The following is a 20202-nucleotide window of genomic DNA, read 5'->3' as shown; positions in this document are numbered from 1 at the left end:
AGATAAAATGTGACTTCCCCAGGGTGGAACAGAGGGAGATGGGCCCTTTGATGGGGAACTCCCTTAATGTTATTTCATCAATAAAACTTCCCACGATCCCGACACCTCATCCTCCCATGGGGGCTTCAGGAAGTTCTTGTTCCTGCAGAACCCCAAGAGCTCCACTTCTACCATTAACAGGTGGGGACACAGAGGACACCCCCACTGACAACAAATTTACATGTAAAGCAGCCCTCTGGGCACTATAATATTATCCTATTTTGTCTTTGTCATTACATACCAATACCTAAAATGTTTTTTACTTGGTTACATGTTTACTCTCTCTTTTCCCTGACAAGAGAATAGTTTCTTAAGGTAAGGGTTCTGTTCCATTAATGCCGATATTACAACAGTGTCTGAAACATAGTAGGTATCTAATACAGTAGACGTTAGCACAGATTTGCTGTTGAGTACTCAAAATATGGCTGGTGTAAATGAAGAACTAAAATTTTAATTTAATTAATTTAAGTTTTAATAGCCAAATGTGGCTAGTAGCTATCACAAGGAAGAGCACAGCTTTTGATAATCAGTTCGTGTTCCAGAACAAAATAGCTTCTATCTCAGATGGTGCTGGAAATGCACAGAAAGATTTTTCTCCTTGGATATCTTTTTTCCCCCCTAAAACTACATGCAAGCCATTGCCCCTTTTGTAGGAAATCAACAGCTAATAAATGTTACAGTCTAATGAGAATACATTCTAATCATTTTGATTAATGATCATAGATATGGACTTACAGAGAAATGGGAGAATAAATTAACATTAATCATGACCTTACCAACTACAAGGCCAAAAAAAAAAATTTAAACAACATTTTAACATTTTATGAGCTCAAAATAATGAAGGTGAATTCCACATGTTCTAGAAATGAAGAAAGGAAAAACAAAAGGAGAATGATAAATGATACTGAGAGGTGATACTCAGAACCCTCAAGATTTCAGATTTTGATATAAGGTTTTAAGGGCAGGGGGCTAGCATTTTAAATCCAGTATTTGGCAGAGGAACTTTATAAATCTCAGCATCTGAAAAACTTCTATAGTCTGTAAGAAAAGGGATAGAATTAAATTTACTCTTCAGGAGAGTTTGCTAATAGTCTGGGGGCTTGCATCCAAGTTAAAGAAAAACAAAAAACAAAAAACCACCCACTGGAAATAAAATTCCAGGCTCTTAGCACAGATTGGTGAATATTACAAATGTATGCAATTATGCTCATAAATTAACATATACGATCAGACTGAAGATCATTGAAAACCTAGGATCCTGGAGAAAAACCTTTATTGGCACTTAGAAAGCATGCTCTATTGTCATGATCTTTGTTATAGAAACTAGACTCTCTTTTAGCTAGATTCATTAAAAAGTGCATCATTAAAGGGTGTTAAGGTAACAAAGAGTTTCTTCTAGGCCAGGAAATCAAGGTAGGTTGCTATATAGCCAAGGAAGAAGCATACGTTTTGAAGAAATGGACAGCCACACCACAGGAACAATCCAATGAAATGCCCATGGCAAACCAATGTCCACTGCTCAGTTCCTGTGTTGCTAGGAGCACCAGAACTTGCACCGTAACTGCCAGAGCTCTGCTTCCCTCCGATGTTGCCTTTGGTTGCCCACTTGTGACTTTCTAATAAGACTTAGATGCTTCTTCAAATGGCATCTAGCTTATGAGGAGAGCCCCAGGTGTAAGAAGGCTGAAAAAATGTAGATTTTATCTTTGCAGACTCTATAGTACAAAAGAAAGTCTAAAAGGAGTTATGACTGAGTGTTGAATGAGCCGATGATCTGAAAAATATGCGTCTTATATCTGATCTCCCTAAATGCGACTTCCTTTATTATGGATATATAAAATAAGATTATACAATAAGTTGTAATACTTTTTGAACCATGACCTTAAAATTCTACACTTCATGGTAAATTCCATTAGGAAAGATCATCCTATGTGTTTGTTCTTGATTCTTAGTACTGGCATAAAATAGACACAATATTTGCTAAAAAAAATAAATTCTAAATAATCAATTATAAAATTAAACCTCAAGAGACCACGACTCCTTAATTTAATATAAACAGGAGAAAAGGGAATTCATGATAATATACATTCCATGGTAGATTAAGGCATGCATCTGACTTTTCGGGAGTGTACCATATTTATGCCTGGAGTTTATATTTTATGACAAGCTGGTATTCCAAGTTGTTTGGGTGTAGATTCCCAATAGGCATACATATTAGAGCTCTGAAATAAAAGGGGACTAATGAATATTTTTTAAAGATAACTATTATTCTATGATGTTAATAATAGAGACTTAAAGAATGCAATATAACACACAAGGATCTTGTAAGCCATCACTTTACCAAAACAACAAGTAAAAAGCCGAATTTACTAAAAAATCAACAATCCTTTTAGAATCCTTAAGAGAGGTGAAAACACAGAGCAAACCACTGCCCCCAACATTGGAGAGACCGACGTGCCAATATTGAAAACACAGAGCAGAGATTGAAGAGTTGTGACCACAGGAAAACCAGTGTTGGTGTAGGGAGATCAGAACTGTAATAGACAAATTGCTGGAGGCTCAGTGTGGACAATCCTGAGAGCTAAGATCTCTTGGAGGACCCCGTCAAGGGAGGCACCACAATTTTTGTGAGATTTACCTCCAGGAGCTCAACCAGGTTCCAACAGTATTTTAGAGAAAAAATTCCCTCCTGCTCTGGCAGCAGAGGGAAAGGAATCGGTTTGAAATGCCCAGAGCACTCTGGTCTTCTTAACAAGCCTGACCTCAAGAGGAATTGATTAACAGAAATTTAATCTGCTGGGGTTTTATCAGAGCCTAGCTTCCCTGGGGGAAGGGAAATACCCAACTCTAGTCCATTCTAGCCAGCCCTCTCCCGTCTAAGAGGGAATAAAAAATTAAAAACACTCTTGAAGTTTGCAATCTAGAGGCTGAGACCTAATCACGGGACTATAGAACACTCCCTCTCTCCTACTCCCACCTCACAACCACATTACTAAAGGCATATTTACAAGAGTTCTTTTTACCCAGTACATCAGGTCTAGCTATCAGGAAAAAATTATAAGGTATACCAAAAGGCCCAAAGCCACAATTTAAAAAGACAGAGCAAGCATCAGAACCAGACATGGACTGGGAATTTAAAACAATTATGATTTATATGCTAAGGGCTCTAGTGAATAAAATAGACAGAATGCAAAAAAACAGATGGGCAAGGTAAGCAGAGAGATGGAAATCCTAAGAACAAACAAACAAAAAAGCTAGAGATTAAAAACAAAACAAACAAACAAACAAAAAACCACCACATACACTGTGAAAAAATGAAGAATGCCTTTAATGGGCTTACTAGTAGACTGGACACAGCTGAGAAGAATTTCTGAACATGAGGCTTTCTCAAACTGTGATCTCCTGGTTCATAGGTTGACGCCCAACCACTGAGTCATGCCAGCCGGGCCTGAACCTGAGGCTTTCCCAGTAAAAATCTCTAAAACTGAAAAAGCAAAGAGAACAAAGACGGGAAAAAAAGAAAGACAGAATATCTAAGGACTATGGAACAATTTAAAAAGGTATAACATACATTTAATGGGAATACCAGAAGGAAAAGAAAGAAAGAAAAAGAAAGAAAAAAAAGGGAAGGAAGGAAGGAAGGAAGGAAGGAAGGAAGGAAGGAAGGAAGGAAGGAAGGAAGGAAGGAAGGAAGGAAGGAAGGGAGGGAGGGAGGGAGGGAGGGAGGGAGGGAGGGAGGGAGGAAAGAAGGCAGGGAAAGGGAGACATTCTTTAGATTTTTTTTAAACAATTACTTTGAATCAACCTTTGATAAAACGTTACATTTTCATGTTAATATACTCTTATTATCCCACATCCAATGGTATTTTTGCACTAAGAACCAAATACCAAGAGTAAGGCTAGATGAATGAATGAGCAGAACAAACCTTTTCACTCTAAAACGCACTGTACATTTTCAGCTAAACGGTTAGCTGAAGCACTCCTGTTGTTGCCAATAATATAGGTCACTGGGACATCTGGGAAAAGGAATGACTGGGTTGTCTGATCTGACAGGAAATTATTGCAAAGCTTTGTGGTGTTTCAGTGCCTCGGGCCAGAGAACAAATTTGTAGGTGATCTGAGAGGGCGTTCTAGAGTCAAGATGACACCAAACTATAATTTTTTATTCAAATCTCCACTGAAGCTGTAAGAAAATAAGTGATTTAAGCTTTTAATCTCTTTTCATCTTTCAATTTTAATGTCATAGAGATTTTATAATAAGCAGCAAATGCTAAAAAATTAAAAATAGATAGAAAATAAAGTGTCACATACTGTCTCTTAAAGAGTTCAAAACACATTTATGGATATCATCTCATATTGAGAGATGATATTTAATTTTTCAAAGCCTCTGTAAGTCAAAAAATATACATTTTGGAGTTTTTCTTTCAAAAAAGTAAATATTCTGCTCATCTTTTTCTTTCTGAGTGTTTTCTTTGTCTATCTCCAAGTCAGACTTGGTTGGGGTGGAGTTTACACTTTGGAAGAAGAGCTGCATACTTATTGCCATCTTTGTAAGGGTGATTTTTTTTTTCTTTTTTCCTTAACACCCCAGATTTCATATCTGTTTCATTGTGTCAATCTCATTCCTAAAACATTCTTTCTGGAATAAGATAAGGTAAAAATCAATAAATCAACCATTGTGGATAGATGGCTTACCAGACTTTAATTCCCAGCACATTGATCACACAAATCCTTCTCTTTGTGTACTTAGTTTTCTATTATCATGCACTAGACCATGACTGTGAGTGCCCCCAGGCAAGAGGCATGTTTTATTCATCTTTATTCTACTTGCAAGGCCTAGCCTAAGACTTCCACATAGTAGGTAGTCATACAACATTTATTTAAAGATCAAGCAAATTAGTGAGCTAATTAAATTAGATTTCATTTTGCTTTTATGCCACATAGACCTTTTAACAGTTATTCCCATGATATATAGGAATTTATTTCCATACTTCAGCAACTAACATTCCTACTATTTCCAGTTTTATTAACTCCAAAATTTTCCCTATGTCTTTAACTTCGTTTCTGTTGTCCATATTTTAATTAGCATCCAAAGTTTGTCAGCTAATATACTAAATGGTAAGATATGTTGACTAGTTTGATAAATATTGGATATGAATTCTTATTAGTGAAATTAAAATTATTCAAGATAAGGGTCATTGCGTAAAATATTTTAGAGACTCTCTCACTCTTGTAGATATGAGAAGCCAGCTAGGTCTCTTCCCTTTACCTTGATGGGTGCTTTGGGCTGGATCCTAAATTGTCCTGTGTCCAGCTGTGAACTCTGGCATGTTTTTGACAGGTTCCATTTATTTTGGGATGCAGAATCTTCCCCTGAGATGTTGGTGTTTGCCCAAATCCACCACTCAAGTTTTTTATGGTGATAAAAACATCTAAGGAAACTGAGAGCTGGGATTTCCTTGTTTCAATAGAAAAGATCATGTGAACTGTTCATTTTTGTGTCTGTAGGTGGGGTGAAACCTAATTTAAGATTTATTTATTTTTTACAACCTGGTGGAAAGGTAATGGATTGGGTTAGCTAATATCATTTGCAACAGAATTTCTTCAGTAGGCATCTATTATCTACCAAAAGGAAGTTAAGAGTTGTTCATAACCAAATTGTATTAGGTCAGTTCATAACAGTAGTTATTAAGAATGGGGATAAAAACAGAAGGTTCAACAGAAGGATGCATAGGGGTAAGCGGGGCCCACATTCCTTCTCCTACCCTCACAGCTTAAATTGCCTCCTTGCATACACTTACAAAAGAGGAAGTTTTTCTGGGGAGAAACTGAAGGAGAGTCTCAGGCTCTTGAAACAAGGAGGAAGAAGGCAAGTGAGTGAGTTTCTACATATTGAATGTGGAGGTCCCCAGCGCTTTTCTAGGATTTCACAGTGTTTGAATATCCAGTGCTGTTCCTAGGAGGCTGCAAACCAGCTTATGATCACAGGTGTAAGGTCTTTCCTTGGATATACTGCCTGTCCCAATAAAAATACCTCCAGACTTGGACATTTTGGGTCTCATAGTCGGGTTTCTATCCCAGTAATCCTAATGTGAAGCCCAACAGGAGGCCATAAGCCAACAGAGCTTACCCTTCATTTCTCAGTGCCCCACTCCTAGAAAGAAATGACTGGGCAGTGCAGCATCTCCTGGTAAGTTAATGACGTCTCCAGCATGAATGAACAGACCAACACAAACAGATGACATGAACCTCAGAAGAATTAGAGAAGCTCAGGAAAAATGCAGGGAGTAGATAGAAGACATTTTAAACATATGTCGCTTTTGGATATGAGGAAATTATGCATCTATGAAATGAGAACAGGATATTTTTTAGAAAAATAATGATCATACTATACAATTATAACTATAATCATTAAATTTTTCATGCATTTTAAACATCAAAAATGTTGAGGAAATCATTTAGACTGTAGAGGAAAGGACAAAAAGATATAAAAAAGAAAAGATTTTAAGAACCTGAGGTCCAACATCTAGCTAATAGAAATTTTTGGAAAGAGAAAGAAAGAAAGGTAGATTGATTAGATGGTGATAGATAGATAGATGATAGATAGATAGATAGATAGATAATAGATAGATAGATAGATAGATAGATAGATAGATAGATAGATAGATAGATGATAATATGTAAGGAACACATTACAAAGAAATAAAATATTTTTTTCAGAACTGAAACATTGAGCTGAGAAACCATTCAGAAAAATATAAGTGAAAAAAGGTGTAAAGAAAGAGATATTATCATGAAATTTCAAAAGTATTTAGATAGATATCAAATGCTTCCAGAGAGCTAAAAGAAATAGGAGCCAAGGATACAATATTTGCAATGTCAGGAATCAGAATTGTATGGGATTTTACAGCATAAACATTGGAGATTGGAATACAATTTTATAATGACATCAAAATCTGAAGGAGAATTATTTCTCACTTGAGTTCTATCCTCTGACACAATTCAATCACAAATGAGGGTAGAATAAAAAATGTCAAACATGCAACGGCTCAAAAATATATATTTTTAAAAACATGCTTCTCAGGGTAAGAAGCCACAGGAGAATGTGCTCCAGCAAAATGAAAGAGCAAACCAGGTCTGGGGTCCAAAAAAGGGGTTGGAGCATTCAACACTGGAGAAATGCCAAGGAAATGATGCTAAGAGCAGAGGGGGTGAGACCGAAGGGGAGTGCCAAGAGGCCAAGGGTGTGACAGGCCTAAAAAGCAACCAGTTAAGATTGGCCTAAGAGGAAATTAACCTGCCACTGTGTACCCCCCTTAGTAATATGATCAGCTAAACTGCAAATGACCAATCAGGGCTGCTACAGAGGCCTGATCACTGTGATGCAGACACCTCAGATGGGAGCAAAATGAATTGTCACAGTGGTATCATAGTGTTCTCTGTTAAAGCACTAAGTATAATATTCTCAGTTATTTATATATTTGGGAGTGACATATGTTTTAAGACATTGAATATTAAATTGTGCCATTTATATTATAAATCTGGCTACTAAATAGGGGTGTAGAAATAGGAAAAAAATGAACAACATTACCAGATTCTGGAAATATTAATCTAAATCAGGTTAATAATATCAGGACGTTCCAGGTACACAATTGCCTATTTTATTTTATTTTTTACAATATTGCAGATGTTTCCCAATTTCTCTCCCTTTTACCCCCTTTTTTATCCGAGTCCCTGCCCCACCCCAGGCCTTCACCAATGTGTCCATTGGTTATGCATATATGCATATGAGTTCTTTGGTTACTCTCTTCCCATCTCTCCTCTGTTCATCTGCCTTATGGTGGCTCTAGGCGTTCCTTGGTTTCTGAGGACAATGTCAGTCTCTGCCTCTGTCTTTACCCTGCCCTCTTTTCTGTTGCATGTCTGTTTTTCCAAATTCTCTCCTCTTCTTACAAGGATGCCAATCATTGGATATAGGCCACACTCACAGATACCCAGACCTTCATCTCCAGATATATAATTACCAAATAAGGCCACATTCTGAGGTTTCAGATAGACGTGAATTTTGGAGGGGATACGACTCAAACCACAACACACTCCTATGAGGGGAGCTGAGAAGTACAGGATTTTTTTTTTTTTTTTTTTTTTCTGGGCAATCATGGTTTTGGTGAAAATTGAGGGTTCTCTTGCTGTGAGAAAGACAGCTAAACTGACTTGCAGGAAACAAGCCATCTCTGCTTCCCTAGATTAACTTGGTTTTATTTGTACCCCGCTGGCTGTTCCTTTTCAGTCTTCTTATCTTTTCATTCTTTTTATTTTATTACTAGAGGCCTGGTGCATGCATTCGTGCACAGGTGGGGTCCTTCAGCCTGGCCAGCACCCTCTCGCAATCCAGGACCCCTCAGGGGGATATCGGACTGCCAGTTTTGCCCGATCCCTGGCCTACAGGGATCTGGGGAAATCAACTGTCTGACATCCACCCAAAGGATGTAGCAGTGCTGAAGCAGTAGGCGGCTGGGGAGGAGCCCCAGCTGGGGCCGGGCGCAGCTCCGCTGCCACTCATTCCGGCCCCACTGCGCCTGCCGCTGCTGTCGCCACTGCCACCACCACTGCTCGGTAGCACTGCTGTGGAGGCAGGAGAGGCTTCCGCTGATGCAGCTACACTCGCCAGCCATGAGCCTGGCTTCTGGCTGAGCAGCGCTCCTACTGTGGGAGCACACGGACCAGCAGGGGGCAGCTCCTGTGTTGAGTGTCTGCCCCCTGGTGGTCAGCGCTCATCATAGCAATCGGTCAACCAGTCGTTCCAGTGATCGGGTCGTTCGGTCCTAACAGTTGCTTAGGCTTTTATATATATGGATATTAACTCTCCTCTCCTCCCTTTTGAGATATGTCAGTCTGTTCCATAGCTCCATGGCTCTGGACTTAATCTGTTCATCAACTTATTATGTTCATTAGATTCCACTGATAAGTGAGATCATGTGATATTTATCTTTCTCTGTCTTATTTCACTCAGCATATGCCTCTTTTGTTAAAGTTTAGCTTAAAATCCATAAACTCTATTTAAGACTATTTTGAGTCTTAAAAAATATGGATATTAAAAACTTTTTAATATACTAAAGGTTGGTTATCATCTATAATAATGAAAGTGTAATATGCAAATAGACAGAATGACCCAACAGCAGAACAACTATCTGGACAACTTTCCAGACACCCACGCTATGACACGCACTGGGGCCAGGCCAGCCACGGTGGGTGCATTGGGATTGGTTGGGGGGGGGGCCACCATCACCCCATGATTTCCCTGCAGAGGGAGGCCCAGGCCACCCTTTGCAGGGTGATCAATGGGGGGGAGGGGCTCTGGAATCGATTGCCCCAAAGGGGAAGGCCCAGGCCACCCTCTGCAGGGCGATCAATGGGGGGGGGGGGGCTCTGCAATCGATTGCCCCAAAGGGGAAGGCCCAGGCCACACTCTGCATGGTGATCGATCAATTGCAGAGCCCTGGCTGGGTGAGCAGGGCCTCCCTCTGCTGGGCGATCGATCGCAGAGCTCCATGATCGATCACCCCACAGAGAGAGGCCCAGGCCACCCGGCCAGTGGCCACAGAGGGAGGCCCAGGCCACCTGGCTGGTGGCGCTGCAGCAGGGGGGGGGTGGCGCCTCCTTCTGCGGGGTGATTGATCCGGGGGCCCCGCGATTGATTGACCCACAGAGGGAGGCCCAGGCCATCGACTAGCGACACTGTGAAGGGTGTGCAGGGTTGGCCAGCGATTGCCTCACAGAGAGAGGCCCAGGCCAGCCAAGTGATCACACCCACACCTGTCGCCCACAGAGGGAGGCAACTGGTCACCAGGAAGGGGGAGGCAGTGCCGCACAGATGGCAAACGGTGTCAGCAGTGGGAGCAGAGCCAGCTGCCGGCAGCTGGGAGAAGGAAAGCCCCGATAGGCCCTGATTGCTGGCCAGGCCTAGGGACCCTACCTGAGGTGCTCCATATTGTGAGAGGGTGCAGGCGAGGTTAAGAAACATCTCCACGTGCATGAATTTCGTGCACCGGGCCTCTGGTATTTAAAATAAAATAAAGAATAATATTCTTCTGTATATATATAGTACAAGTTTAAAAAACTCTACTGTTTTTAACTTCATTGGCTCTATTTTGGGGGTTTTTATATGTGAAAAAATCTAGAATAAAATAGAATAATTTTTAAAAGGCATTATAATTTAAATAATTGAAGAAGAATAATAATGTAAATGTTCAGGAAATGATTCATTGTCAATTTATTCCTGGGTCTCCCTGTTCTTCCTGCTCTCTTTTTAAATATTTTTTTGCTCATTAATAACTGTATTTCAAACTAGGATATTATTAAAAAATCTATTTTCATACAATTTAATTTAGTTCCATTTTTTACTTTAATTCTATTTGTAATAATGTATTAGTTTTGGGAGAAATATCAGGCATCAAAGATTCATTTAAGCTATTGGTCAAAAAACAGCTTTTGTATTATCTCTGGGTCCAGGGACCCTTTTTCTCCGCGCATTAGTTTCCTTATGAACACCCCTCCTGCCCTCAAATTGGGTATTTACTATAATAGGTACTGATGTTTGCACAGCATCTTCTATCATTATAGGTCTATCAGAATGTATTTCCTCTTTGTAGAGAGGAATTGAATTCATCTTCTGGAATTATCAAGCAAAGGCTATTTCAAAACCAGAGGGATCTTTGCGGACTTCTTACAGTAACTCTTATTATTCATGGAATCACAGGCTTCAAAAGCAGGAGCGCCCACATTGACCCCCTTAATACCTCCCGATATAAACAGTGGTCTTTCACAATGAGCTGCCTTTCTGCCAAAAAGAACGCATCATAAAACACGGACAGATACCACAGTTTGCCTAACGGATTTGTAAAAACTGAAATGAGCTTTGATACCCAGGTCTAGCCTGAGTGTGCCAAAGTGGGGAAGATTCCGGTTCACTGTGGGTAGGGGTATAAATTTATCTCCAGGGAATTTTGGCAATATGTAAAATCACAACATGCATACAAAAGATTCATATTATATTGCTGTTTATGGAAGCAAAGAATGAAAACAAAATGTTTATTAAGTTAATTGCAGCACATCTGGACAATGGGATACTATGTTATAATTTGAAATAAAAAGTTAGGTTTATATTCACCCTGATGAAAGGGCATTCATAATATGTTGATAATTAATGAGGTCAAAGGATATATTTTATTCTGAAAGTATATAAACCAAAATTTTAACATTGATACACTGAGTAGTGATATTTATGTAACTTTTGTTTTATCTAATTGTCCTAATTTATATTAAAATTATCACTTATTATTTAAATGATTTAACAAAGAAAGATTATATGCCTAAAAATATAAAAACTTGAAAGTTGTCATAAAGTCCTGATAATTGTGATACTTTTCACAAATCCATGAAAAAATTTTTAAAAAATATGTTTTTTATTTATTTCAGAGAGAGGAAGGGGGAGGGAGAGAGTGATAGAAAGATCAATGATGAGAGAGAATCATTAATTAGCTGCTTCCTGCATACTCCCTACTGAGAGGATTGAGCCCACAACCTGAGCATATGGCCTGACCAGAATTGAACCTTGACCTCCTGGTTCAGGGGTCAACACTCAACCACTGAGCGACACCAGCCAGGAAAGCCAGGAAAATGCTATACAAAATAGTATGCTTTCTAAAAATTGCTCAAGATATCAGAATGGTTTTTATAAATAGTGCTGATATATATGTCAGTGAGAGCAAAAATCGCACTGATTTGATCCCATCCTTTGCAACTGAAAAGCTGACAAGTGTGGTGATTTAGCACTAGAGCATAAAGGCCCCTGTATTATCTTGATCATTCCACTTCTTCAGAAAGACAATGAACTTCTGGTTCCCACCATTTAGAGTGTACTGAATTTACTGCTTTATTAACTGACCCTTTTTATTTATGGGTAATGGACATGAACAAATTTATAATAACTTTAGATTGAGCTCTTTAAAATCTGATTCTTATTCAAATAGCCATAGTATCATGCTATCTAATGACTTTGAGGCTTTCATTGTATAAATATAAAAACAAAAATGGATTATGGTTATTCTTGCATATTGGAGAAGTGCCAGAAATTAAAGGAAGCCAGCTTTCTCTGTACTGTTTGAAACCCAGTGACTTTCAGCCTTTTATTCGTTTATAGGTTAAGTTGGGAATACATATAATGAAACCTATGGACCCTCTTCTCAGATAAAGTGTTCTATGCACATATAAAATTATTTTATATACAATTTCAAGTGTTTGCAGAGTTCCCTGAAGTGCATATTTTTAATGGATAAATTAGTATTAGTGGGTGAAACTAAAAGAGGAGTTAAATTCATTTCTAAACTAGAAGGGTTTCCTAGGAAAGCAGAATTTTCCAATGATTTGTACTTCATTAAGTACTCAGTGAATTTGATTAAATATATTCTGAAAGCAGATTGAGTGAAATGGTATAAAAGGAATTCCGACTTCCAAATTGAGGTTTGACAAGATGACCTCAGAGAGTACTTTAAGACTTTTATCATTGGATTCAAGTAAAGAGTGCATTTAATCTAATAGGTGGCCTTTAAGAACATGAAGAGAATTAAAATAGTATGGCCATACTACTCTCTGCCACTCTATTTTCTCAGTATAAAGACAATACAAGTGTTTGGTGCTCTCTTTCTTTGTCCTTAGAACTTCTGTTTCAAAATGGTGGACTGATCCCAGGCATATACTAGTATATGCCTTTCATCCTCATGACCCCTTAAATTTAAAGTAAAGAAAATAAAGAGGTATAAAGTCCACAACAATGAAGAAAATGGTGGAGATGCAATCAATGGGTAAGAACCATACATTTTAGAAAAAAACAAAAGATAAAAGGATGAACCACACATGACACTAAATTACAGACTGGAATAATGGGATGGAAACTGCGGGAGACAAAGTCAAAGACAGATCTAACTTGCTCTAAGAGATGCTTGAGTGATTTTAACCCTCAGACCTCAAGGTCAGCAGAGTGTAGAAATCTCCTACCATCCCAATTAGTAGCCCCACGGCTTGGCACTTAGCTATGGACAAAAATCACTGGGTTCTTCTATTTAAATATTGCATCATCTTTCTTTGGAAAATCAGGACACCTCTTTGAGTTAAAACCTGTAGAGCAAGTCTCCTCTTATTCTGGCATTTAGAGGCTTTCTAGTTTAATGGCTACTCCTGCCCACTCACCTAATATGAAGTCTGCTGAACCTGACACACACAGAGCTTTGAATTTATTCCTTCTTAAATGAAAATAGAAAACCAGTATTCAACATAGTTGGGAGGATATCTGCATGCAACATAATAGAGAAAAATCAAGAGTAATATATAATTAGTGTATCATTATGAGAACTTGTTTAAAATCATTTTTTCAGAGATACTAATGAAAATATAGTATCTGTAAAATAAGAATGTCATGCCATGAAAAGGAAACAACCTAAGTTAGAAATTTAAAAATTAATTGGAAGATTATTTAATTAATTGAAACTTTACAGAACATATAAAAAGATAGAACATATAAAACATGAAATACAAAAGGACCTACTTAGAATTGGTAACGTTTGATTTAAAAAGTGATACCAAAAAGGAATGAATGGTAAAAAAATTTTTTTAATTAAATCTTTATTGTTCAGATTATTATATTTGTTCCTCTTTTTTCCCCCCATAACTCCCTTCCTCCCAGTTCCCGCCCCACCCTCCGCCCTCACTCCCCACCCACTGTCCTCAACCATAGGTGCACGATTTTTGTCCAGTCTCTTCCCGAATCTCCCACACCCCTTTCCCCCCCAAGAATAGTCAGTCCATTCCCTTTCTATGTCCCTGATTCTATTATGATCACCAGATTATTTGTTCACTTGATTCTTAGATTCACTTGTTGATAGATGCATGTTTGTTGTTCATAATTTGTATCTTTACCTTTTTCTTCTTCTTCCTCTTCTTAAAGGATACCTTTCAGCATTTCATATAATACTGGTTTGGTGGTGATGAACTCCTTTAGCTTTTCCTTATCTGTGAAGCTCTTTATCTGACCTTCAATTCTGAATGATAGCTTTGCTGGATAAAGTAATCTTGGTTGTAGGTTCTTGGCATTCATCACTTTGAATATTTCTTTCCATTCCCTTCAGGCCTGCAAAGTTTCTGTTGAGAAATCAGATGACAGTCGTATGGGTATTCCCTTGTAGGTAACTGAGTTTCTTTCTCTTGCTGCTTTTAAGATTCTCTCTTTGTCTTTTGCTCTTGGCATTTTAATTATGATGTGTCTTGGTGTGGTCCTCTTTGGATTACTTTTGTTTGGGGTTCTCTGTGCTTCCTGGACCTGTAAGTCTATTTCTTTCACCAGGTGGGGGAAGTTTTCTGTCATTATTTCTTCAAATAGGTTTTCAATATCTTGGTCTCTCTCATCTTCTGGCACCCCTATAATACTGATGTTGGTACGCTTGAAGCTGTCCCAGAGGCTCCTTACACTATTTTCGGATTCTTTTTTCATTTTGCTTTTCCAGTTGGGTGTTTTTTGCTTCATCGCATTTCAAATCTTTGACTTGATTCTTGCGCTCCTCTGGTCTGCTGTTGGGTGTCTGTATAATATTCTTTATTTCAGTCAGTGTATGCTTAATTTCTAGTTGGTTCTTTATCACAACATTGAGGGTTTCATTAGATTTCTTGAGGATCTCACTACATTTATCGGCAGTTTCTAGAAAATTATTGAAAGACCTTAAAATTGCGGTTTTTAGCTCTATATCCTCCATTTCTGTCATGTTTCTTTGTCTCCGCATTTTTTATGCTTTCTTGGTGCACCCCCTAGTGGTCTTTGTGCGCAGTCTTGTTGTAGTTAAGCCTTGATTGTTGTCGGCAATACTGGGGGTGATTTGACCTCCAGGCCAACTGGCCATGAGAGTCAGCTGTGTCTGCAGTGGGAGAACTTCTGTGCTGGATCTCTAGGGCGGTGCTAATCTAGCGTTTGCCTGAGGCTATTCGGCAAATGGCTCTGTGCAGGGCTTGGGCGGGGCGGGTCCCCGGGGATCTACAGGGCGGGGGGAGCGAGCAGTTATGGCTGCTCTCAGTTCCATCCCCACGGGCTCTACCTCTCAGAGTCCCAGCAACCGCTGCAAACCTCGGAGAGAAAGCTGCCTTCAAGTTCCGACAGAAGCCAGACAGTCCCGCTTCTCCTGTTTGAGTCTGGGTCCCTAGAGACTCGCCCGGATCTGGAGCTCAGAGTCTGAAACTCCCTCCTGATTGAAAACAACAACCGTGCCCTTCGCCGCCAGCCCGCTCCGTGCGTACTCCACACCTTAGTATTTCACTTCAGCACTGTGCCTCCTCTGAGTCTGGGTATGATATTATCTTTCCTCCTAGTTGTAGAATTTCCACTCAGCCAGCCTTCCTGTGGTTCTGGATGATGTCCATTCCGTCTTTTAGTTGTATTTTTGATTGGTTGTTCGAGGCAGCAATCTCCGGCGTTAACCTATGCCGCCATCTTGGTTTCTCCTCTGAATGGTAAAAATTTAAGTACAAGCCAAGTTTAACAATTATTTTTTAATTAAAAAAACAATGTTCATAGCTAAAGTTTTCCAGTGCTCAGGAATAGGCTGGGCAATAATGGGCAACTTAATAGGGTTTTCACAAGTACACAAATGAAGTTATGATGAACTCTATTCTGGCATTTTTAAAAATCACCAAATAACATGTATGTATACTACTAAGTCTAATATGGCTGGGAATTCAGTATTAGAGGAGGGGCAGGAGAATTATTTTAGAAAGAGGTAGCAGCACATGGACAGCTCTGATGTGTACAAATGAAAACTTCCTATTGCCCTATGGTGATCACTAAAATATTTAATAAGTACCAGCTCATGCAGAAACCAAGTAGGATAGAGACCAGCTCTACACAACCAGTACAACCATAGGGGCAGAGCGTCATTCCTGTAGGTACCAACAATGAAGGACAAGTTCATTGGATTAATAGGAAATTTTAGCTTTGGTATCCAAACCAGTTTTTAAAATGCTCAAATATGATCTTAAAAAAGTGAAAATAATGGATACTAGGGGTGAAAATAGATGAGGTAGCTTTGCTGTATTAAAGCATATGGTCTTAGGAAGTGAGAAGACAAAATCTTTTATTTTGTATTTTTAAGAAAGAATACAAATACTTACATGGTAATCTATTTCACTGGGTTAGAAATAGCTGCCCTATCTCCCCGCAAATATCTATCTTTTATCTATGTATGTGTGTTTATATGTAATATACATTTATTAATGGGTAAAGAAATGGTTGACTTTATTTTAAGGCAATAGATACCTGAATTACCTTTTAGTGGAAGTTCTGATGCTAGCGTGTCAGGGTTTCTTAAACACTAGAGAAGCAAGAGAAGAAGTAAGGGTTAGAAGAGGTGCTAGAAACAAAGGTTTATGAAAGAACCGTCATGGTTCAGGTGCTGTCCCTTACCCTGGGGAGCCAGAGATGAATTATTGAGATGACAAACAAGAAAAGCAATCACTTTATAAGAGCCATGAGAAGGGCAAATTTAGAGTGATGCAACAAATGGGAAAAATTAATCTATCTTTAGAAACAAGACTTAACCCTGCCAGAATCTTTAAATCTGATTACTGTATGTTACTAAAGATCAAGTCTTATTTATTTCTTATTTACCCAAGAGCTGGAAAAAATGGGTTATGCTTAATTAAGCTTGAATGAATTAATTAAGTGAGTGATTATGAAGCTTATGTTCAAACTAGGTTTAAAGGGTAGGGTAGTAAATTCAATATAGGCAACTTAATTTTCATATTTTAAGTAACAAATATTTTTTTCTTCAAAAATAAGGGTGTGATTTTTTTTTCATTTAAAATTTCTTTTTCATGGTGCTTCTTCAGTTTACAGAATCTCGGCCATAGAAAATAAAATTCATTCTAGTTCAAGAACTTCTATTTTCAAAAAATGAACTATTAGAAGTTGACAAGTAAAAAAGGAATAAATTGAGATGTGTATAAAAAGTAACCATAAATTCGCATTCCGTATAAAACATTTAATTTAATGATTCTATTGATTTATCCATAAATAAAATTTGAGGTACAATCAATATTATTTCTTGCTTTTTAAATTACAGTTATTATTAAATCAAGCTTTCAGTTGAATTTTGTTATTTAAAGTAAAAGTTACCTGATCCTTCATGCAGTCTTCCAGTATCCTCACTATTATCCTCTGCCCAAACCACTAGAGGGCAAGACAATCTAACATATTAGAGCAGATCTAATTTTATCCAACAGAGGGCAGTCGTATGTGTACTAGGCAAACAAGTCAGTATATTACATTTCAGCGGTTCACATCTGCCATTTCCTTTGGGGATTATAAGAGAGAGGAGAGAGAGAAAGGAAGAAAGAACACAACCCTCTCAATAAACAATTCATTGGCAGACTTCTGAAATTATTAAGCAAGTGAGTTTAATAAACAATTTGCTTGTCTTTAGATTTAAATAGTTTAACTTTGAAGTGTAAAAAAACACAACTTAGAAGATAACTCTTAACAAAGGGAAATGAGAACACATATGAAAATCATTTCCAATCAAAGAGACCAAGTGTTAACAGCTTTATTTTTATGTACAAACACAATATCAGGTTACTCTTAAAGGCTAAGTAGTGAATCAGCAGCATGAATAATTTTTCATTAAACAAAAACTAGAGGATGCTGTAAGTGAAGTGACAGACGGGATTAACCATTTCTCATAAAACATCAAGAAGAAGCCTGGGCTAGTGGACAAAGTCAAGGATCAGGAAGCCCGGGCGCTGTCCCCAACTACTGTCTGTCGGCTGCGTGACAACTGGCAGGTTGGCCGGTCTGCATAAGCCTTCAGTTTCCTCAAATGCAAAGTTGTGGAAGTTGTGACATAAGTTATTTCTACATTTGGCTGATCACTGGAAACTTTGCTTTGCCAGTCTCCAGATCTACTGAATTAGAACCGAATCTCCAGAAGTGACGCTCAACAACAAACATACGTGTTCCTGTATGTGCATAACTTATATACATATATACACAGATTATATTTGTATAATTTAACATATATACATATATGTGCACAGGCATACAACTCTAGGTAGTGCTGATGATCTGTCATTATTGCAAACAGGATCATGATGGCTACATTTTCCTTTTTCACTTTAAAATTTCTTACTTTATGATTATTTAACATCACTAAGTTGGTATTTTAAGGTATAAAATATTTTTTCTGGCTCAACACTAAAAACAAACAAACAAACAAAAAAAACCAACAACAGGGTAACAGAAACTCCATCACATTAAAAAAAAAAAAAAAAAACTAACCCCCAAAAAACAATTTAGATAGAAAATTTTCAAGAGTTCAGCTGATACTTTGGTAGTTTTTTGTTCTTTTTTCCTCAGAACTTTCATTTTTCAACTATTTGCCATTACCACTTTTTTCATTATTATTGATTTTTTTTTTTTAGAGAGAGAGAAAGGGAGAGGGAGAGAGAAACATTCATGTAAGAGTAAAACATTGTGAAACATTGCTCAGCTGCCTTCTGCACACCCCCTACTGGGGATCAAGCCCACAAACCATGCATGTGCCTTGACCAGGAATCCAACCAGCAACCTTTTGGTGCACCTGATGATGCACAACCAACTGAGCCACACTGGCCTGTGGCTGCCATTGCTACTTTTGATTGTATGAGGCTGCAATTGATTATGCGCATAATCATGTTGACTTTATCACTATTGTTGTAATATCTTGGATTTGTAACAATTAATTACCACAGGAATGAACTTAGTGTCTATGCTCTGGTTCTAAAATGGGAGAAATTTTCTCTTATGAATGTCACCAGCACAACTGAAATTGTACTTTAAGATAAGGCATGAGAAATCAGGCTAAACCCAAAAGCAATATCTGACGAAAGAGAAATGGATTCTGGAAATGATGGGTAAATTACTTTCTGTGTAAAGCTTATCTTTTTACAATTCACTCCAAGGAGGAGGATTCTCGTCAAATATAACTTTACCTTAAATCATCAAAGAAAACTTTCTTTAAGTCACCTAATACGTAATTAAGTCTAGAGACAGAAGATGCAAAATGACTTAATTTTTGGTGGATATATTATATTTTTGGAACATAACTCGGTCACAAGGGCATTTTAATCTTTGTGTTATGCTGGTGCTCCGGGAAGCAGTATGGATTCTTGTCGGATTTTAATATAGTAATTGATGTAGGAGATGAGCTGCCTCATTACAGATGAGTGACAAATAGCCTTAGAATCAGAGGTGATACTGAGAGATGATCAAAGGCAATGACAGTCTCTGCTAATATCCTGTTCTGATCACCACGTTATTTTTTAATCAGATTCTACACAATTTTCCCTCAAGAAGATATGAGAATTTATGATTTCCATTATTTCATGTGACACAGCACTTCCTGTTTCTGTGGAAGAACAAAGCAGAATAATTCAGAAATCAGATTTATATAAATGGATTCCCTTTACTTGTCACATTTATCTAATTGTCATTCTGTATCCCTTCCCCCTTGTAACCTCTTTCTCCCTCTCACTCTCTTCCTCCCAGATGGTGTTAAAAAGTCTTCTTTTAATTTTGCACTTAGCACTTAAAATACATATTTCTATTTCAAGATAACTCTTTAAAATTTATTCTCATATAATGGCAGCAAAAAATATATATAATTCTGCAATCCCAAAAGAGCTAAACTCCATCAACAGTAATTCAGTTAGTCTCATGTTTTATTTAAAAATAAAAACAACTTCTAAGCAGCTCTTTGCCAGCTGTTCAGTTCATTTTAATATATGCACATTTTTTTTGTTTTTGGGGAGCAAGCTACAATGTTATATTCCATGCACCTTTCCGAAAGCATTCTTCCAGAGCCAACCAGCCCCAGAAGATGAAGTAGTCAGCCAGTCCAGAAGATGAGCAGAAAAATATTGAATTAATTGTAATAAATAACACTCCCATATTGCATTTGATTCGTGCCATATCCTTCAGCAACTGAAAATACAGAAAAAAATTTTAGGATGAATTTTATAATTAGAGTTTAAGAATGTGGACCTATTCCCACTATCAAATAAATGTATGAGGCATGTTCATTTTAGGCTAAC

Source organism: Myotis daubentonii, chromosome 2 (genome assembly GCF_963259705.1).
Source record: "Myotis daubentonii chromosome 2, mMyoDau2.1, whole genome shotgun sequence".
Lineage (NCBI taxonomy): Eukaryota > Metazoa > Chordata > Mammalia > Chiroptera > Vespertilionidae > Myotis > Myotis daubentonii.
Note: the sequence above shows the minus strand (reverse complement) of the source record.